Below are 19,039 nucleotides of genomic sequence, written 5' to 3' on the forward strand. Positions count from 1 at the left end.
GAGCAGGTGTACTGTGTGCCAAATGAAGTGGCCACTGAGTGGATGTGCATTCAATAAAGACTTTTTCACCTGGAAGTAAGATTGAAGGAATGTAAAACAAACAATAAAGAAAAAATAGATGTCGGATTAGGAAATTCAGGTGCTGGTGTCTGCTCTATTATGCAATAAGATCACGGGTAATTCCACTTTTCTCATGGTGACTCACTGCCCTCTCCCGACAACCCCTGATTTCCTGACTTATTATAAAATTGGTTTTGATTATATTCAATGAATCAGAGTCCACAGGTTTCTGGAGCAAGAAGTTCCAAAGACTCTTTGGAAACAGAAATACTTCTTCAGTTCAATATTCAATAGTCTCCCGAATATATCCTGGCTGCATCCTAAATGATTATTTTTGCTATTGCTTTCAGTGATGTGGAGAATTGCATACAATCCACAATGGGAACCCAATTCATTACTGACCTTTTTGAACCATGGTAAAGTTGAACTTCAAAGTAAATTTATTATCAAAATGTGTATATGACTTGAGATTCATTTTCTTATGGGAATTCATGGGGAAAAATAAAGAATATAATTGAATTTATGAAAAACTTCACATAAACAAACTGACAAACAACCAATGTGCAAAAGAAGACAAACTGTGTAAATAAAAGAATTGATACTGAGAACAAGACTTGTAACAAGTCTGTATGACAGGAGGGAGATTGAAAAATTGTCTGTGATGTAATAACAATAACTTCTCACTCAATGTCAATAAGACCAAGGAACTGATTGTAGACTTCAGGAGAGAGAAACCAGAGGTCCATGAGCCAGTAATTATCAGAGGATCAGAGGTGGACAGGGTCAGTAATTTTAAATTTCTGGGTGTCACTATCTCAGAAGACCTATCCTGGACCCATGATATAAATATAATTGCGAAGAAAGCACGACAGTGCCTCTACTTCCTCAGGAGTCTCTGGAGAATCGGCATGTCATCAAAATCCTTGGCAAAGTTCCATAGATCTGTGGTGGAAAGTGTGCTGACTGCCTGGTATGGGAACACCAATGCTTTTGAACAGAAAATCCTACAAAAGGTATTGGATTTGGCCCAGTACCTCACAGGTAAAACCCTCCCAGCCATCGAGCGCATCTACTTGAAATGTTGCCGCAGAAAAGCAGCATCCATCATCAAAGCTCCTCACCACCCAGACCATGCTCTATTCTCACAGCTGCCATCAGGTAGAAGGTACATGAGCCTCAGAACTCGCACCACCAGGTTCAAGAACAGGTACTACACCTCAACCATCAGGCTCTTGAACAAAATGGGATAACTAAACTCATTCTACTTCTGGTGCTCCCACAACGGATGGTCTCACTTTAGGGACTCTTTTATCTTGCTATTTCATGCTTGTAATTTATTTATATTTGCACAGTTTGATGTCCATTGATCTTGTTTACAATTACTGCTCTATAGATTTGCTAAGTATGCCCTCAGAAAAAGAATCTTTGGGTTGTTTGTGATGACACGTATGTACTCTGATAAAAAATTTACTTTGAAATTTGAGGTTGTAGAATCAGTTTAGACCTGTGAAGATTGAAGCAATTCACATTGCTTCAGAAGCCTGATGGTTGTAAGATAGTAACTCTTCCTGAACTTGGTGGCTTCTGTAACTCCTGCCCGATAGTTGTGATGAGAAGAGAGCATGGCCTGGATGGTGGGTGATCTTGATGATGAATGCTGCTTTCTTGTTGTAACCCTCTATGTAAATGTACTCAATCGTGGGGAGGACTTTGCTAGTGACAAACCAGGCTATAGCCACCACTTTCTGGCATCTATTCCATTCTAGGGCTTTGGTGTTTCCATACCAGCCATGATGTAACCAGCGTGGATACGTTTCACTGTGCATCTAAAGAAGTTCACTCCTACCCAACTCTCGTATCTTGACTTTCTAGCATTTACAGAATCTGAGCCTTTCAAGAACTTCATCCTGGATGCTGTAATCTGAGTGCAACCAACTGTATGATGTTTGAGTTCCAGATAAAGCTTGCACTTTGCTTTCCTTTGAAGACAGTAATTTTTGTTCTAACTTGGGCTTTACCTTAGAGGCACATCAATAACACTGGACAGCAATTTTTTTCAAAGGTGTTGCATCCTCAGAAAATTGTTGTGGTTACAATGGACTGCTTAAAGCTGAACAGAAATATAATTTCAGACTGCTTGTATCATGTAGGAATTTGGAGAAACAAGAAATTAACTTTTATTGAATATAATGAGTTTAACTGGACAACGGTGCTGGCGCTTTGCAATAGTTCAACTAAGCTAAAAATCTTCTGTTGATGATTGTCATTTGTACTCAGTGTCTGAGGCTTCTCACATAAGTGTCCAATGATAATCGGCCAGCACTGAAGGATTCAAGTTGCCCTGATACTATTTCTCCATGATCGCGATGTCCTGGTGAAATCTTTCACCATGCTCTTCACTGACAGTAACAAAATTTGCAGGGAAGAAGTCTAAATGGGAATGCAAAAAATGAATCTTTAGTTGCATGTTGCAATTCATGGCTTTATATGCCTGAAGCAGGTTGTCAACCAGCAGTACATAATTTGGTGCTCTGTAATTGCCAAGAAAATTTTCAACAACATTCCATGCGACTTTCCCCATCGCTCTAGAAGTTCTTCGAATTGCCTGTCCTTGATGACCTGTTTGATTTGTGGACCAACAAAAATGCCTTCCTTAATCTTGGCATCAGTGTCTCTGGGAAACATTTGTCTCAAAATACCGAAATCCTTCATCTTCCTTGTTCATCGCATTCACAAAATTTTTCACAAGCCCCAGTTTTATATGAAGAGTAAGAAAAAATAACTTTGTCGGGTCTACAAGTGGCTTATGTGCCACACTTTTCTGTCCTGGAACCAACTGCTTACAGAGTGGCCAATCCTTTTTAATGTAATGAGATTCTTTAGCATGGCTGTCCCATTCACAAATGAAACAACAGTATTTGGTGTATCAAAGCTGCATTCCTAGAAGCAATGCTACAACCTTCTGATTACACAGATGTTCCAGTTGTAGTTGCTGTGTACTGCATGTGGTTCAACAAGACTTCCAAACTTCATTAGTTTTCTTTCATGTGGACTGCATAGCTGATTAGTGTTGAAGGGAGGATTCAATACCTTCGTGTGGCAGCACAACTTTCAGACTTAACACTGGAGAATCAATAAAAAGATGACATTGTTGTGGGTCATGCTGGCAATCCGAAGCTGCCTGGACAGGATAGAAGACTTTTCAGCTTACATTGTGGGATACATTTTAATTGACTTGAATTATGAATTCAAGTAAAAATATAGGCAATTACAAAAAAACAGTGCGCGGTAGGAGAATTTCATGATGATCTTTTTGTGGTCAGCAGCCCAAAATCCATAGGATCTACCCAAAAGAATTCAGAAAGCAAAATCTTTGTTTTCCAGTGTAATAGGAAGATTTTGTATGGTAGCTGTAATACCTCTATAAACAGCAATAATCCATCATTTCCTTCCCAAGAGCTGGGTCTTTAATTTGATTATCCACAAATATTTATATGGTATCTTCAACATGCAAAATGTTATGAGGCAGGAGCATTATCAAACAAAATTATAAGCTCCAGAAAGAAATATTTGGGCGGAGACTGTATATTGAAGCCAGGTCAAAGAAGCATGTTTCAAGGAGTGTTTTGAATAAAGGGAGGTAGAGAGAGTTAAGGGAGAATTCTAGCGATTAAGACTTTGGTGCTTGAAAGCCTAACCACCAATGAGGCAACGTTTATTAACAGATTTGTATTCAATGTTCATGTTGACCTCAGCCTGAATGAAGGAGTGTGCAGATAGCTTGGAACTTGTATTGTGGGAGCTGGCTGGAGAAGTTTGCAAAGACAGAAATAAACAAGACTATGGAAGTATATGAAAATGACACTCATGATTTTAAAAATGAGGCTATGCTAACTGGAAGCCAACAAAGGTCAGCAAGCCTGGAGAAGTGATAGAGTATCTGTCCACAATTAATGAGCTCTGAATCACAAGCATTTAAATGCCAAAAATTTACCTATTCAGTGAATAGGGTTGATCGAGAATCACCTTGCTGAAGGTGAAAAAGTATTCCTGTCACATTTTCAAACAGATTTATTCTAGCCTAGTAAAGATTTTACACGCCAAGTACAATCTTAGGCGGGCACAGATAATTTCTAGTACTTGTAAGATGTTGGAAAAATGTTAAAGCCGTATTTATTATCTGCAAAGCCATTTACAGTCCCTTGATCTATATAGAAATCAGGTTGATTATTGCTTGAATCCTTATACAGTGTGTGTCACATTACTCATTAACATGCACTGCAGCTCTTTCCATCATTGTGACTTTGAAAGTAATTATATCTTCTCTTTTGCCTAAAACCTGTTGAATTGAGAATATATATCGTATGAGATTCACGTGTTGAATATTCCAAGACTTCATGTAATTGATAGTGAACAATATGTAGAAACCCAGGAGAATGGGTGTAAGCAATTACTATGGAGAATGTGCAAACTTTCTACATGACTGGAAATGTGACTTACTGTGTAAAAAGATGAATAGTTAACCTCTTACAACTATATATATAGATATAGATTTATATATATAGATATATATGAGGTCAATTTTCACCATTGGGTTTCGATAACTTTCTTCTTGCTGTGAGTGTATTAAAACTGTAGGGAACCAGCACAAGTTGTAATGCACTGGATTCAAAGCAATCAAAATGGGAGGCTGGTTGTCCAGGCTTGAAATAATTGATCTTATGTAACTTTGTGGTAAATTATAACATGCCTAACTCTAACTTTTTGTGCAGACTTATATTTGTTAGTGTTTAGAATGATGGTTGATTTGTTGGAGGTGTCATCATTTGATACTATGCAAGGGCCTCATGGGTTTATTCAGATTATCGTAACAAAACAAAAGATATTATTAATGAGCCAGATCAGTGGTGCACAGTTTTTGTATGGAAGGCCATATTGATAATCTAAAATCAGAAACACCCATCTGACTCATTACTCAATACTGATATTTTTAGTCACATAAAAGAAGACACAAACTTTTCAGTTTATTAATATTATAGTTTTTGTTCAGTTTATAACTAAAGAACAAGCCTGACAGTGAGTCTGTAGATTGTGGAATATGTTCAGAGCTGAGGTGAGTGAAGTTATCCACGCCAGTTCAGAAGCTGATGGTTGTAAGGTGAGAGGATTTATCTTATTTCCAGTTTGTGGATCTCAGTAGAGAGAAATCAAAGTAATTCCTTGATCATGAAGAAAGTGAGAACATCCTTAGCTCATAAAACATATCTTTTAAATGCAAACACGAGGAAATCTGCTGATGCTGGAATTTCAAGCAACACACATAAAAGGTGCTGGTGAACGCAGCAGGCCAGGCAGCATCTCAGGCAGTATCCTACCACTAAGCACATCTTTCCCTCCCCCACTCTCTGCTTTCCACAGGGATCACTCCCTACGTGACTCCCTTGTCCATTCATCCCCCCCATCCCTCCCCACCGATCTCCCTCCTGTCACTTATCCTTGTAAGCGGAACAAGTGCCACACATGCCCTTACACTTCCTCCCTCACCACCATTCAGGGCCCCAGACAGTCCTTCCAGGTGAGGCGACACTTCACCTGTGAGTCGGCTGGGGTGATATACTGCGTCCAGTGCTCCTGATGTGGCCTTCTATATATTGGCGAGACCCGCAGACTGGGAGATAGTTTCGCTGAACACCTACGCTCTGTCCGCCAGAGAAAGCAGGATCTCCCAGTGGCCACATATTTCAATTCCACGTCCCATTCCCATTCTGATATGTCTATCCATGGCCTCCTCTACCGTAAAGATGAGGCCACACTCAGGTTGGGGGAACAACACCTGATATTCCGTCTGGGTAGCCTCCAACCTGGTGGCATGAACATTGACTTCTCAAACTTCCACTAATGACCCACCTCCCCCTTGTACCCCATCCGTTATTTATTTATATACTCACATTCTTTTTTTCTCTCTCTCTCCTTTTTCTCCCTCTGTCCCTCTCACTATACCACTTGCCCATTTTCTGGGCTTTTTTCCCCCCTCCCACTTTTCTTTCTCCCTAGGCCTCATGTCCCATGATCCTCTCATATCCTTTTTGCCAATCACCTGTCCAGCTCTTGGCTCCATCCCTCCCCCTCCTGTCTTCTCCTATCATTTTGGATCTCCCCCTCCCCCTCTCACTTTCAAATCTCTTCCTAGCTCTTCTTTCAGTTAGTCCTGACGAAGGGTCTCGGTCCGAAACGTCAACTGTACTTCCTCCTATAGACGCTGCCTGGCCTGCTGCGTTCACCAGCAACTTTTATGTGTGTTTCTTTTAAATGCAAATTCCTTCTCATCCATTTTCACGGTTGGTATATTCTATAGCTCATTTGAATTAGTACGGAGGAATGTATCATTATCAGGGAAGTAGAAGTTAATAGCAATGATACATTAAGAGAAATAGTAGGAGGCAATCCTGCTCTTCCAGTGGGTGCTACCATTTGGCTGAATAATCATTTTAACTTGACCTACCTCACTGGCTGTCTAACCATTAATGCTTTCGACCAACAAAAATCTATCAGTCTCATTTTGAAGTTTTCACTTGGCTGTGTTTTAGCAGTTCCTTCTTCGTTTTTCCTCACTAGCCTATCATCTCCCTCTGGTACCCATCCTCCTTCCCTCTTTCCCATGGGCCCCTATCTTCTCTTATCAGATTCCTTCTTCAACCTATCACATCCTCACTTCATTCCCTCTCCCTCACCTACTGACCTTCACTCTATCTGGTTTTACTTGCTAGTTTGCAATTCTTTCCCTCCCCCACCTTCTTATTCTGGCTTCTTCACCCTTCCTTTCCAGTCAGTCCACAATGTCAACTGTTTCTTTCTCTCAATGGGCTCTGCCTGATCTGCTGAGTTCTTCCAGCATTTTGAGTGTGCTGCTTTGGATTTCCAGCATCTGCAGAATCTCTTGTGCTATTGACAACAGTTCTGGATTGATACAACCTACCTAAATACAAGAATTACTAAGGAATTTTGGGATATGTTTTTAGGGCTAAATGAAGGTACCGGGTGATTCTGGAAATACTTACACTATCAGACATGAATGGAACAAATGACCCCTCAACCATCGGCCTCCTGAACCAGCATGGATAACTTCACTCACCTCGTCACGGAACTGATTCCACAATCTAAAGACTCACTTTCAAGGACCCTGCAACTCAAGTCGTCAATATTATTTATTTATTATTATAAAAATTTGCTTGTGTATTTATACAATTTGTCTCCTTTCGCACATTGGTTGTTTGTCCACCTTTGTGTGTGGTTTTTCGTCGATTTCTTTGTATCTACTGTGAATGTCCGTAAGAAAATGAATTCCATGGTGACTTTGATAACAAATTTACTTTGAACTTTGAGGCTCTGTATTATCATCAAAAAGGACCAAAAAGAGCATGATGCTGTATTTAATCAAATGAAAAAAAAAACTGAAGTTCAATCTAGGTGGGAGCAATACATCATTTACTTGTACTTGAATGATTCCATTACACAACAACTGCATTCCAGCCATCTTTGCATGTCACGATAGTGTGGTTGTATCAACCACTGTAGTTGTAAAACAAGCTGTGACCAAACTCCACTTAGTCAGTGTATTGGCTCTCTTTTGCTGATTGCATGACAACAGTTGTCTCATAGAGCTGCAATATTTCAAAATTCTAAGTTCAAAGTAATTCTATTATCTCACATTGTGCCACACTGCCTACCTGAGATTTCTGCACTCACTTTCAGTCCATGCCTTGTTTTTACTGGCTCTGCATTACATTTAACCGAACAGCCCACACATCCTCATATTTCAGCAGAAATAGGTCATTTAAAAGTTTGGTATATCTGCTGGAAATGGACTGTGTGAACGCAGAACTGTCTTATTCAATATAAAGTGCAATATCTTACATTCTCCCAATAACTAATGAAGGCACAAAGGATTCCACCCTTGTTCTTGATAATACAATAATTCATCAACATTATACCAGAGTCTTTTTTTCTCTCTCTTTAAGTCTCTGCTGTGATATTTGAACCCACAACATTCTGGCACCAAGGACAGAGAGCTACCAGCTGAGTTACTAATGCAGCATGACATTGTAATGGTTAGCACAATGCTTTACGATGCCAACAACCAGGGTTCAACTGCTGCTGCTGTCTATGAGGAGTTTGTACATTCTCCCCGTGACCATATGGGTTTACTCCGGGTGCTCCGCCTTCCTCCCACAGGCTAGTAGATTAATTCACTAAATGGGTGTAATTGGGCAGCATAGACTCATTGTGCTCTAAATAAATAAATAAAGAAAGAAAGAAAGAAAGGGCACTGTGTCTCAGCAAACAGATCAATGGGGATCAAAGGAAATATCCTTCCTGAACCAGAATCACACTTGCCACACACTTGCCAAAATAATTTTGGTGATCAAAGACTGATCAATGCAGTGTCAGAAAATCATAGCAGACTTCCTCAAAGAGTTACACTAATTAATAACACACCTTTCATATGGCGACATATCCAAAGGCACATCACAGGAAAGTTATCAAATAAATGCCACGGGAAGGTGTCAGTTCAGCTGGCCTAGAGCGTGATCAAAAAGCCAGGAGAATCATAAAAGCAGAAAGAGTTGGGCAAAGGAGATGTGGTTTAAGAAGGGAGTTTCAGAGTTATGGCTTTTGTGAAAGTAAATTCAGGGATGATTGATAAAGCACAATTAGGCAAGGAGAGACAATTCAGAGGGATAGGTAGAGCATCAGAATCCCCAAATGAGGCATTTTGGCTTACCATATCCATGCCAACCATGCATACTTTCTAAATCACTGGAGCCGGAGATCCATGCAAGTTCAGAAGTTGAGACCCGGGATCAAGACAATGGTCGTTGTGTCCTGGGATAAAGTCTGAAGTCGGAGGCCTGATGTCTGTGAGTCTGGGCCAGGTACTGGAGGCCCAGAGGCAGCTTGTCCTGGGGTTGGAGGCGGGTAAGATGGTGGGAAATATTTTGCTGTTGTGCTCTTGTTGTTGTTGTTATTAATTGTGTTGCTCTGATGAACCTTGTGGGCATGCGATGTTGGTGCTGGAATCTGTGGCATCACTTGCAGGCTGACCACAGCACATCCTCGGGAGTGTTGCTTGTTAATGTGAATGACACAATTCATTGTACGTTGTGATGTACATGAGATAAATTAACCTGAATCTGAATTGTGTTTTCAACACTAGGCCGAGAGCCTTCCATAACATGGCATTTCAAATGCTCATCTAAATATCTATTACAGGTCATGAGAATAACTGCTTCCACCATCGCCTCAGGGACAGCATTCCAGATTCTTTGGTTGAAAGAGTTCTTCTTCAAATCTTTTAAATCTCCTATCTCTTATCTTAAACCAAAGCCCTCCAGTGACACACGCTTCTGCAAAAGGGAAATATTTCTCGCTATCTGCCCTATCTAAATCCTTCATAATTTCATACATTTCAATCAGGGCTCCCCTCAACCTTCCCCACTCCAAAGAAAATAACTAACCTACCTAGTTCGTTGTCATAGTTGAAATACTTTGGTGAATTCATTTGATGGAGAGGCTGATAGAACCACACGGAGAATTCGAGCTGTGCCCGAACATATACTTTATATGAATGTACTGTAACCTTCTTGCTTTTGTATCCTTCACCGCAGTTAACGCATCCGCACAAAGTTCAAAGTTCAATGGAAAGTAATTATACAACCTCGAGATTGATTTTCATGTAGGCTTCCACGGTAATACAACGGAATTCATGAGAAACCACATCTGTAACAAACACCAACAAACATCCAATGTGCAAAAGACGACAAATCATGCAAATATTTTTTTAAAAAGTGAATAAGTAAGGCTGAAAAGATGAGCTGCAGAATCCCTGAAAGTGAGTCTACAGGCTGTGGAGTCAATTCAGCGATGGGGTGGATGAAGCCGAGTCCACATTCTCAATCACATTATCTGCACACAACTAGGGATCCCTGAATATGAAAACTGAGGCTTCTCTGTTCCTTGGTCCTTCCTTGGGTCCATTGTCTTTATCCCCCTCTTATTAATCCTCCCAATATGCGTTGCTTCTGGATTTAACTCCAGACAAACTTGAGCACCAAGGGATTTGAAAACAACAGTGAAAAGTTTAACATTAAATTATTGATCAACCACAGCCAAAGTGGATCGAGTATCAGAGGGCCAAGACCTGCCAGGACTAGGCAAAAGCATCTGGGTCAGAAATAGGAATGGTCATATCTGGAGTAAACAAAAGGATGGGGCTGAACATTTCAGCAGCAGAGGGTTGGAAGTGGTTACAGAATCTCTCAAGTCGAGTATGATGTTCTCCTAGGGATTGTCTATTGATTGGTCCTCGGGTGACTATAGAAGCCAATGTGGGATCCACATATTCTGGTTCCGTGTGGGCAAGAGCAAGTGGTGGCTGTGGTTAGTGGTTGTTTCAGATTCTCCTTTCTCAGCTTCCACTTGTTCTCTGCCGCACTGAGGAGGTCGGTCTCATCTAGCACAGCTCCCTCTTGAACAGATTTCCTCTGGGTGTATCTATTGAGTTTAATGTCTACCCAGCTCTTAGACGTAATGTTGAATTTCTTCAGGGTGATTTTGATGTCATCTTTAAAGCGTTACCTTTGCTCACTAAGGGCTTGCTGACCTGCTTTCAACTGGGAGTAAAGGATCTGTTTGGGGAGAGGTGAGTCTGGCATCCAAATAACATGACCTATCCATTGGAGTTGGTATTGCTTTATCATTCATATTGGCCTCCTCCAGTAGTACACTGGTGTTAGTGTGTCCGTCCTTGCAGCCAATCTTTTGTACGTTCCACTGCTTTTGGGTGACTACTGTAGGTGATCTACAATGTAGGAAGGATGACTGCTCTATAGACCAAAAATTTTGTTTGGACCTGTAGGTCATGATCTTCAAAGACTCTTTTCCTTAACGTTGCATAGACTCCACTAGCACTATTCTGGCAGCAGTTGATCTCTGAGCCGATATCTGCTTTTGAGGAGGGAATGCTGCCGAGGTCAGGAAAGTGGTGTACACTTTCAAGGGTGATATCGTCAACCTTTATGGAGGACTGGATAACTTAGCAGGTTGGGGTGGGGTGACTCAAGACCCAGGGCTTCCAGATGCCTTGGCAAGACATTCAGGATGCAATGGTACATTGGAGTGGCATGGCAAATGGTTCTGTGCTGGCCATCAGGTACCCATCTACAGTTCCACATCAGGGCAAAACTGATTGCTGCTATACAGCTGGCATGGATAGGTAGATGGGCCATCTGGTTCAGCTTCAAGCAGTTGCCAGTAAGAGGCAGGAGGTGGTGTCTGGGGAGTGCAACATTTCTCTCTGAGGCCAATAAATAGCAGGTAACACACGCAAAAGGCTGATGAAGGGTCTCAGCCCTAAACGTTGACTGTTTATTCGCTGAGCTCTTCCACCATTTTGTACGTCTGTTACTCTGGATTTCCTGCATCTGCAGAATCTCGTGTTTAAAAAAAAAACATTTGGTAACATTTAGCCATTGAACTGCGAATGAGAACTATTTTGAAGAGAATTCCGGTGCAACGCCTCCTAAACTTGAATGTCATTGCGAAGTTATGTCAGGATGTTGATGCACCGCACCCATAGAATAAATTAACTTCACGTCGAGTGTACGGTTTACATATTTAAAAACCTACAAAAATTCCAACGCTGAATTTAGTTTTAACAACATGAAGCCACATTAGAAAGGACAAGCACGTTTAACAAATGCAGTGTCTCCGTGCAATGTCTTTTTCTAAGTTTTGATTTACATGGTCTACGGGTCAGAATCAGGGGCCTCCATTATAATAACAGTAACGCGGGTTTAAGACTATGCAGAATTATTTGTAGTTCTACCATAAACATCCGTGCGTTTGTGTAGTTTGCAGACAGTAATATATTCAGGAAGGAAGGGCTGTACCAATCCGTGAAGACAGGTTCTGATAATAGGAAGTACGAGCGGAAGAAACTATCAAAATGTTCGAAATAAATTGCTTGATTCTCAGGTAAACGATTGGATTAGACTTCACATTCTAATCGAAAAATAATATTCTCATAGTGCTGTTGACAGCGAAAACAAAACGATTTACCTGTCAATAGACACTTTTTTTAAAAACTGGAAACGATGGAAATACTCAGCGGGCTGATAGCATTCGCAAAAATGGAAATTGTTTTGAGGTCAGTGACCCTTCAAAGGAACTGAATTTGAAACTTCTGGTAAAAGGTCATTAACCAGAAGTGCATCCATCATGAAGGACGTTCACCTCATCTCATTGCTCCCATCGAGGGGGAGGTACAGGAGCCTGAAGACACACAGCATCTCAGGAAGAACTTCTTCCACTCCGCCATCAGATTTCTGAATGGACAAAGAACCCATGTACTCCTCGTCAGTTTTCCCGCCTTCCCCCTCTTTGCACTACTTTTTTAATATACATAATTATTTATTTATTGTAATGTATAGTTTTTATGGTTATGTATTGCAATGTGCTGCAGCTGCAAAACAACTAACTTCCATAAGACAGAGGAGAATTAGGCCATTCGGCCCATCGAGTCTACTCCGCCATTCAATCACGGTTGATCCTTTTTTTCCCTCGCCTTCTCAATCCTAGTTCCCGGCTTTCTCCCCGTAACAGCGCATACGCCGGTGATATTAAACCCGATTCTGATTCTGATTCTGATTTTGTGTTCTCTCTCTCCCTCCACAGATGCTGCCTGACCTGCTTGGTATTTCCAGTAATTATTTTAGACTTACGCCGCGCTTCTTTGCGTCGTTGTTATTAGTAAAACTGTTGTGAATCAAATTGACGAACAAATGTCATTTCCTTGACTGTGTCCCTCCGTATATACAATATTGGTAACACAAATCATCAGGATATGCACAAAAAGTAAGGTACAAAAAATGGACACACCTTAGCCATGAAACGGTTGGAGTTGTTTCCGGTTATTGTTACTGAACTCTGATGTTATTTCAATTGCGTTTTAGTTTTGCTTGATATGTACAGTCCGTACAATTGTATTGCACCCAATTTACATAGTATTGAAACACCGGAAATAAACTTGAATAGATCTCACTGAAATCACATATAACATCGTAAGCCACTTTATGATGCAGGAAGTCGGCCCTAAACGTCGACTCTTCATTTCTCTCCATAGCCGCTGCCCGACCTGCTGTGTTCTTCCAGCGTTTTGTGTGCGTTGCTCTGGATTTCCAGCATCTGCAGAATCTAATGTTTAAGCTAATTCCAACCATTTTCATTTGTGAAATTTTGAATTAAACGGCATTCAAAAATAAAACACTTCAGTTACTGAAAATCTGCAATAAAAAAGAAAACTGCTAGAATTAACAGCAGCCACTGAGCATTTACAACATTTTATGTTTTAATTTATGACATTTGGCAGTTTCGTCAAGTTCGGATGTGAGCGATCATAAACGATGAATTATTTCAATTAGTTTCAGCGAAGTAAGCCAAAGTGTCATAACAATTGGAACAATAGCATATGAATCTGACCAAAGCACTGGGAAGTCTTAAATTCAAGTCCACGTATGTCAAAGGTAGTTTAAATTCAGTCCTTATCGCCTGGGTCGATTGCTCACTCATTCAGGTTTTAAATTAAATACTGGTGTCTTTGATTTGTCTTTGGAGTGCCACTGTAACAAAATGAACCCGATCACTCCCCCCCCCCCATAATCATTCTACGAAACCCTTGTGATACCGAACTTGAATTACTAACCGTGACATTGTGGGCGGAGAAAGGACGAAATATAATGAAAAATGGGCACATCTAAAATTCCACAACAGCTTCTTTGAAAATTCACAGAACAGATGAGACTTAATAAAGCAACATTTTATTCAACCCCGCACCCAACTGTCTAACACAGGCAAAAAACCGCATGAAAATGAAACTTTGAGCTGAAGGTGGAAGGAAGTCCCTGTAAAACCGGGGCACTGGCGGATTGGAGCTAGAGTTTGATTGACAGCTAAATGCGCGCCGTGGCGTCTGGCTCTTGCAGCTGTCAATCAAGGCGCTGCCGCTGGTTACTTCGTGGCCGCTGTAACAAGCTGGCGCTGCTGCTGCTGCTGCTTTCTGTACATGTGTATCTTGCTCTCCCTCTCTCTTTGCTTCACTTCTCTCTGCGTCTCCCGCCAGCCCCCTCCCCCCCCTTTCTTAAATATCTCCTCGGTCAGTGTGCTCTGTCTGCTGGCTGTCTGGAGCGGACGCAGCGATTGGTAGTGACTGCATTTTATTTTTGTTCCTTTTCCCCAAAACGGAATTATTTTTGTTCGGGACTCGAGAGAGTTTCAGTGCACGCAGATCTGTTTGGAACGATGTGCTGCTGATATTTCTCTGCATCATTAACAGAGAGAGAACGAAATTCATTTCGAATGGATTTGGGTGCGGCGACCTTTACTCTTTAAGGGAGAAGACAGGATTATTGAAATATTCATTGGTCTGGGGAGGATAGGTCTGAGAGAAGAACGGCGGCAGCTCTTTCCCGTAGGTGAAACTACAATAGGGGAAGGAGACATTCTTCACTCTCCACCCTCCCTCCCCCCTCCGTTGCAGTCTTTTACTACTTACGCGTTGGGAATACTGTGCATTCGCCGCGGTTTCCTTCTTTGAAGGGAGCAGTAACTTGATCGTCTTTTTTTCTGCCCACCCCCTCCTTTCCCTTGCATCTTTTACTCTATATTAAATCGTTTTGCGCGAACAGAACCTTTAATTGAGTGAGGGAAACAGAAAGTTTTTAAGATGACAAGAAAATAAAGGGACTTAGTTACATCATAGGGTGAAGGGAGGGGAAGGTTTTAAAAAAAACTTGGAAACTTCTGCCCAGAAAGCCATAGCAAAGATTCAATTGGGCTGTCTCAGTGTCAGTGCGAGGTTTTCTATTTCTCTCTTCCTTCCCCCCCCTCCCCTGAACGATTTAAATTATTTCCCCTTCCCCTTACGGTTTAACCCCTCGTAACCCCGCCCCGGGCTGATGTTTGTGGATTGTGTTGGCTGCTGGTTAAAGTTGAAAGCCGATGAAGGAGAGGGCTGCCCGGAACAGTGGTGAAGAAAGGTAAAAACAAAAATGGCTTGGGTTTTTTGGGATTTTGTCTTGTGTGAGAGGGCCCGGCCCTATCCGCCTGCTGTGAGTGGAAACTTGGTGAGCGCCCGCCGATAGCCGGCTTTTAAAAGGCAAACGTTCCCCCCTCCGCGGGAGGAAACGCCAATTGTTTATCTCGAAAGCAAAGGAGGAAGTTTGGTCTTTTTTTTAAGTTTAAACATCTAGGTGATTAAACGGGACCAGTCGAAGCTGTTCAAGGTCTAAACGTATCATACAGAGATCCCTTTGTTTAACTTAAGCTGCTCCGGCTCAGGCCCTTGTTGCATCGACGCTGGTATGTTCACAGTAACGGTGTTGAAAGATAATACTTATTCGGATATTTGGCTTGGCATCAAAAATACTACAAGCAAATGTTAACCTGGTTTCGCCCCTCCCCACAGAGAGAGGTTCACACGTATTTCTCTTACGAAACCTTGACCTCGTTTTCTACGCCTTGTTTCCCCGCCTGCCCACCCCAGATATCTAATGGTTGAAAAATTCATTTGAGGTCAGCAATTTACATCTGCCTCAGCAGAAAAAAAGTATGTTTTATTTAATTGTTAGAGAACTGTGGTCCAGGTATGCGTGTATACTTGTGTTGATTTCAAGGTTATGCGTGCAGTTTAACGCTCAAATTAACTTTGTCGTTCTTCGAACTACGCATAAGCCTTTTTCTATTTGCAGTACTTTGGAGTCGAAATAATTGATGGATTTGTTCTGTTTTGTGGACGTTTCTGATGTTTCCGTTGTTTTTATTATGTTTGGTTCTTCTGTGTTATTGGGTAAAATTCCAGAGATTGTTTTCCATACGTGCTATACAGTAGTTATGTATAGGACAACGCAGCACAAACAAGTACCTATAGTTTGTCCTTCAGAATTGTTGTACTAGTGGGTGGAGGGGTAGGGGACAGGGTCGTGCTGCAGTTGACATTTCGCTGTACTTTGAAGTTAGATCACAAAATATTCCTGCAAAACTTTAAACAAGCTTACACAATCCAGAAATGCACTTATTTTAGTTCTGTATTTTATGAGAACTTTGTCTTGAATTTACAGTACTAAGCTGACGTATTGTTATCCACGAGTCAAAGATTTTATGAAATAATGGAAATGTGTAAATCTTCCAAGCTGTCTCTGAAGGTGTAGCTCATCTTTCCAGCTATGATTATTTCTGGACAACTTGTAGCTCCAGTCTGCTTCTAGTGCCATTTTAAGTAGCTTGACTAGCAGATGTAATTGTGGATCCAGAGGACATAGATTTAAGAGCGCAAGTGTTGCGGGGGGGGGGGGAACTTTTTTAAAAAGTGAAGTCATGATGTGGAATCTGTGGGAGGGTAATAGAAGATGATAGAACAGTAAAGTAATTGGATGTATATTTTAAAAGGAGTAAGAACAGAGAAGGGGACCTGATGGAATATATTTTTCCAAAACTAAGATGTGATGCACTGAATAATTTTTGTGTGCACCATTCTCTGACTCAATGGTACTGGTATAATTGCATTACACTTGGGACAGATAGGCTAAATTAGTGAGTAAATTCACTTAACGTGTTAATTTTTTGAGGTGGTTGTTGAAACACTGAAGCTTGAGATGAACTTCGAATGCCTTACAGTGATGCATCAAGTTGGTTCTGAAGTTGCACCTTGCTGATTTACTGTATATACAGTGTTGTGCAGTAGTCTTGGGTACATATAGCTAGGGTGCCTAGGACTTTTACACAGTACTGTAGTAAATTAATGTTTTGCATAAATTATGTACAGCTGTTGGAAAAACAATTTTGATGTATGTGAGTGATGAAAAACCTGCTTCCAATATGGGTCTCTTTTGTGGACTGAGTCAGAAGGGGACAGGGAGAGGGGAATCGTCTTTCAGAAAAGGGGAGGGAGCAGGAAACTTCAAAGGGACATTCTGTAATGATAAATAGGCCAATTGTTTGGAATTAATTGACCTTGGCGATTCAGGGTGGGGGTGTCTGTATGCACACCACCTGTCCCACATCCCTCCCGTGACCCTTGCCATTCCCAGCATCCTCTTCTCCCACCAGATTTACAAACTCACTCCCAACTTCATGTTGACAAATACAATACTGTGTGTGTGTGTGTGTGTGTGTGTGTATGTATGTATATTTATGCTTCTGCACAGTATGGTGTTTATACAGTGATATGTCAACTGGTAAGCTGTCTAATTGACCTCTTGGGTTGAGCCAGCTATTAAACTCAATCTCACACCAAGCAAAGTTTGGAGCCATGTCCAAATTTTCATGGTGAACATAATTTGATAAATGGGTTTATTACCGACACGTACTGGCAGACAGTGGAAATACTGTTTTGTATGCCATTCTGACAAATGAGCAAAGGGAGGAGTATCATGTCACAGTTGCAGAGAAAGAGCAGTGCAGGTTGACAGTAATGTGAAAAAACATGTAGTTTGAAGTTGAGTCCATCTTGGTCTACAAGAGGGCCATTGAATTGTCTTATGAAACTGTCCTTGAGTAAGGTGGTACATGCGGTCAGGCTTTTGTACCCTTTGCCCAATCAGAGTGGGAGAAGAATGTCCAGGTAGAGTGCTTAGCTGCTTTACTGAGGAAGTGAAAAGTGAAGAAAAAGAACATGAAGAGGAGACTGGCTTCCGTGACGTGCTGAGCTGTATCTACATGCTGAGTTTGACTGCAGTTGGTTACATCCTTCTACACTCAGTGGCCACTTTATTAGGTACACCTGTGCACCTGCTCGATTGTGCAAATATCTAATCAGCCAATCACATGGCAGCTACCCGGTGCATAAAAGCATGCGGGCATGGTCTAGAGGTTCAGTTGTTGTTCAGACCAAACATCAGAATAGGCAAGAAATATGATCTAAGTAACTTTGACCATGGAATGATTGTTGTTGCCAGACAGAGTGGTTTGAGTTTCTCAGATTATCACTGATCTCCTGTTACTTTCATGCGCAACAGTTTGCAGAGAATGGTATGAAGAACAAAAAAAATCCTGTGGGTGAAAATGCCTTGTTAATGAGAGAGGTCAGAGGAGAATGGCCAGACTGGTTCAAGCTGACAGGAAGGAAAAAGTAACTCAAGTAGCCATGTGTTAGAGCAGTGGTGCGCAGAAGAGCACCTCTCAGCACGTAACACATTAATGCTTGACGTTTCAAGCGCTATAGCAGCAGAAGACCACGAGCATACACTTTATTAGGTACAGGAGGTACTGAGTGTATAACTTGAATTGTTAAGCTTTCTGCTGTGGTCTTTTATTTGAAGTAAGGTGTGAACGTGAAAAGGGAGCTACAGACTAGTTTGCCTCGTAGTTGGATTGAGAATGTTAGGTACTGAAAGGGTGAAAAGTTGCTTAGAAATTGTAGGGTGGAGGAAATCATATTTGACAGATCCTTTGGAATTTTTGAGGTTGCAAATAGCAGAATACATAAAAGGAACTAGTGTATTCTGTGACTTTCAGATGGATTTCAATAAGATGCCACATAAGAGATTACTCAACAAAACTAGAGCACGTGGGTCTGGGGATAATAAAAAAGCCTGCAGAGTTGTTAATTTTGCAGTCTGCTGGTATGTTGGTGTGGCCTAGTTCACAAACAGTATCAGTGATCTGGATGGGGAAACTGAGTGTTGTGTATCCAAGTAGACTGATTTAACAGGGAAAAATACTGGCTGGCATCATGAGTTCTGAGGAAGATGCGAGAGGTTTCGGGGCAAACAGATCAAAAATGGAATGGTTAGATGGAATGTAATGTTGAAAAATAAAGTTATCTGCATCATAAAATGATAACTAAATGGTGGTGAGATGGAAAGATGATGTTCAAATGGACCTGGGTGCCTTGACCATCAGCCACCGGAGACAGCACAGTAAAACA

The 19,039-nt window shown here is 41.3% G+C and overlaps 1 protein-coding gene across 4 annotated transcripts in view; it reads left to right on the forward strand.

Moving 5' to 3' along the window:
• Positions 1-14,229: 14,229 nt before the first annotated feature.
• Positions 14,230-19,039, forward strand: part of erbin (erbb2 interacting protein) — a 226,031-nt gene continuing 221,221 nt past the window's right edge. For all 4 annotated transcript variants that reach the window (XM_072257788.1, XM_072257790.1, XM_072257789.1 and 1 more), the window contains exon 1: positions 14,230-15,152. The gene's annotated coding sequence lies outside the window, so the exon portion shown is untranslated. The remainder of the gene's footprint in view (positions 15,153-19,039) is intronic.

The sequence above is a fragment of the Mobula birostris genome, chromosome 5 (genome assembly GCF_030028105.1).
Source record: "Mobula birostris isolate sMobBir1 chromosome 5, sMobBir1.hap1, whole genome shotgun sequence".
Lineage (NCBI taxonomy): Eukaryota > Metazoa > Chordata > Chondrichthyes > Myliobatiformes > Myliobatidae > Mobula > Mobula birostris.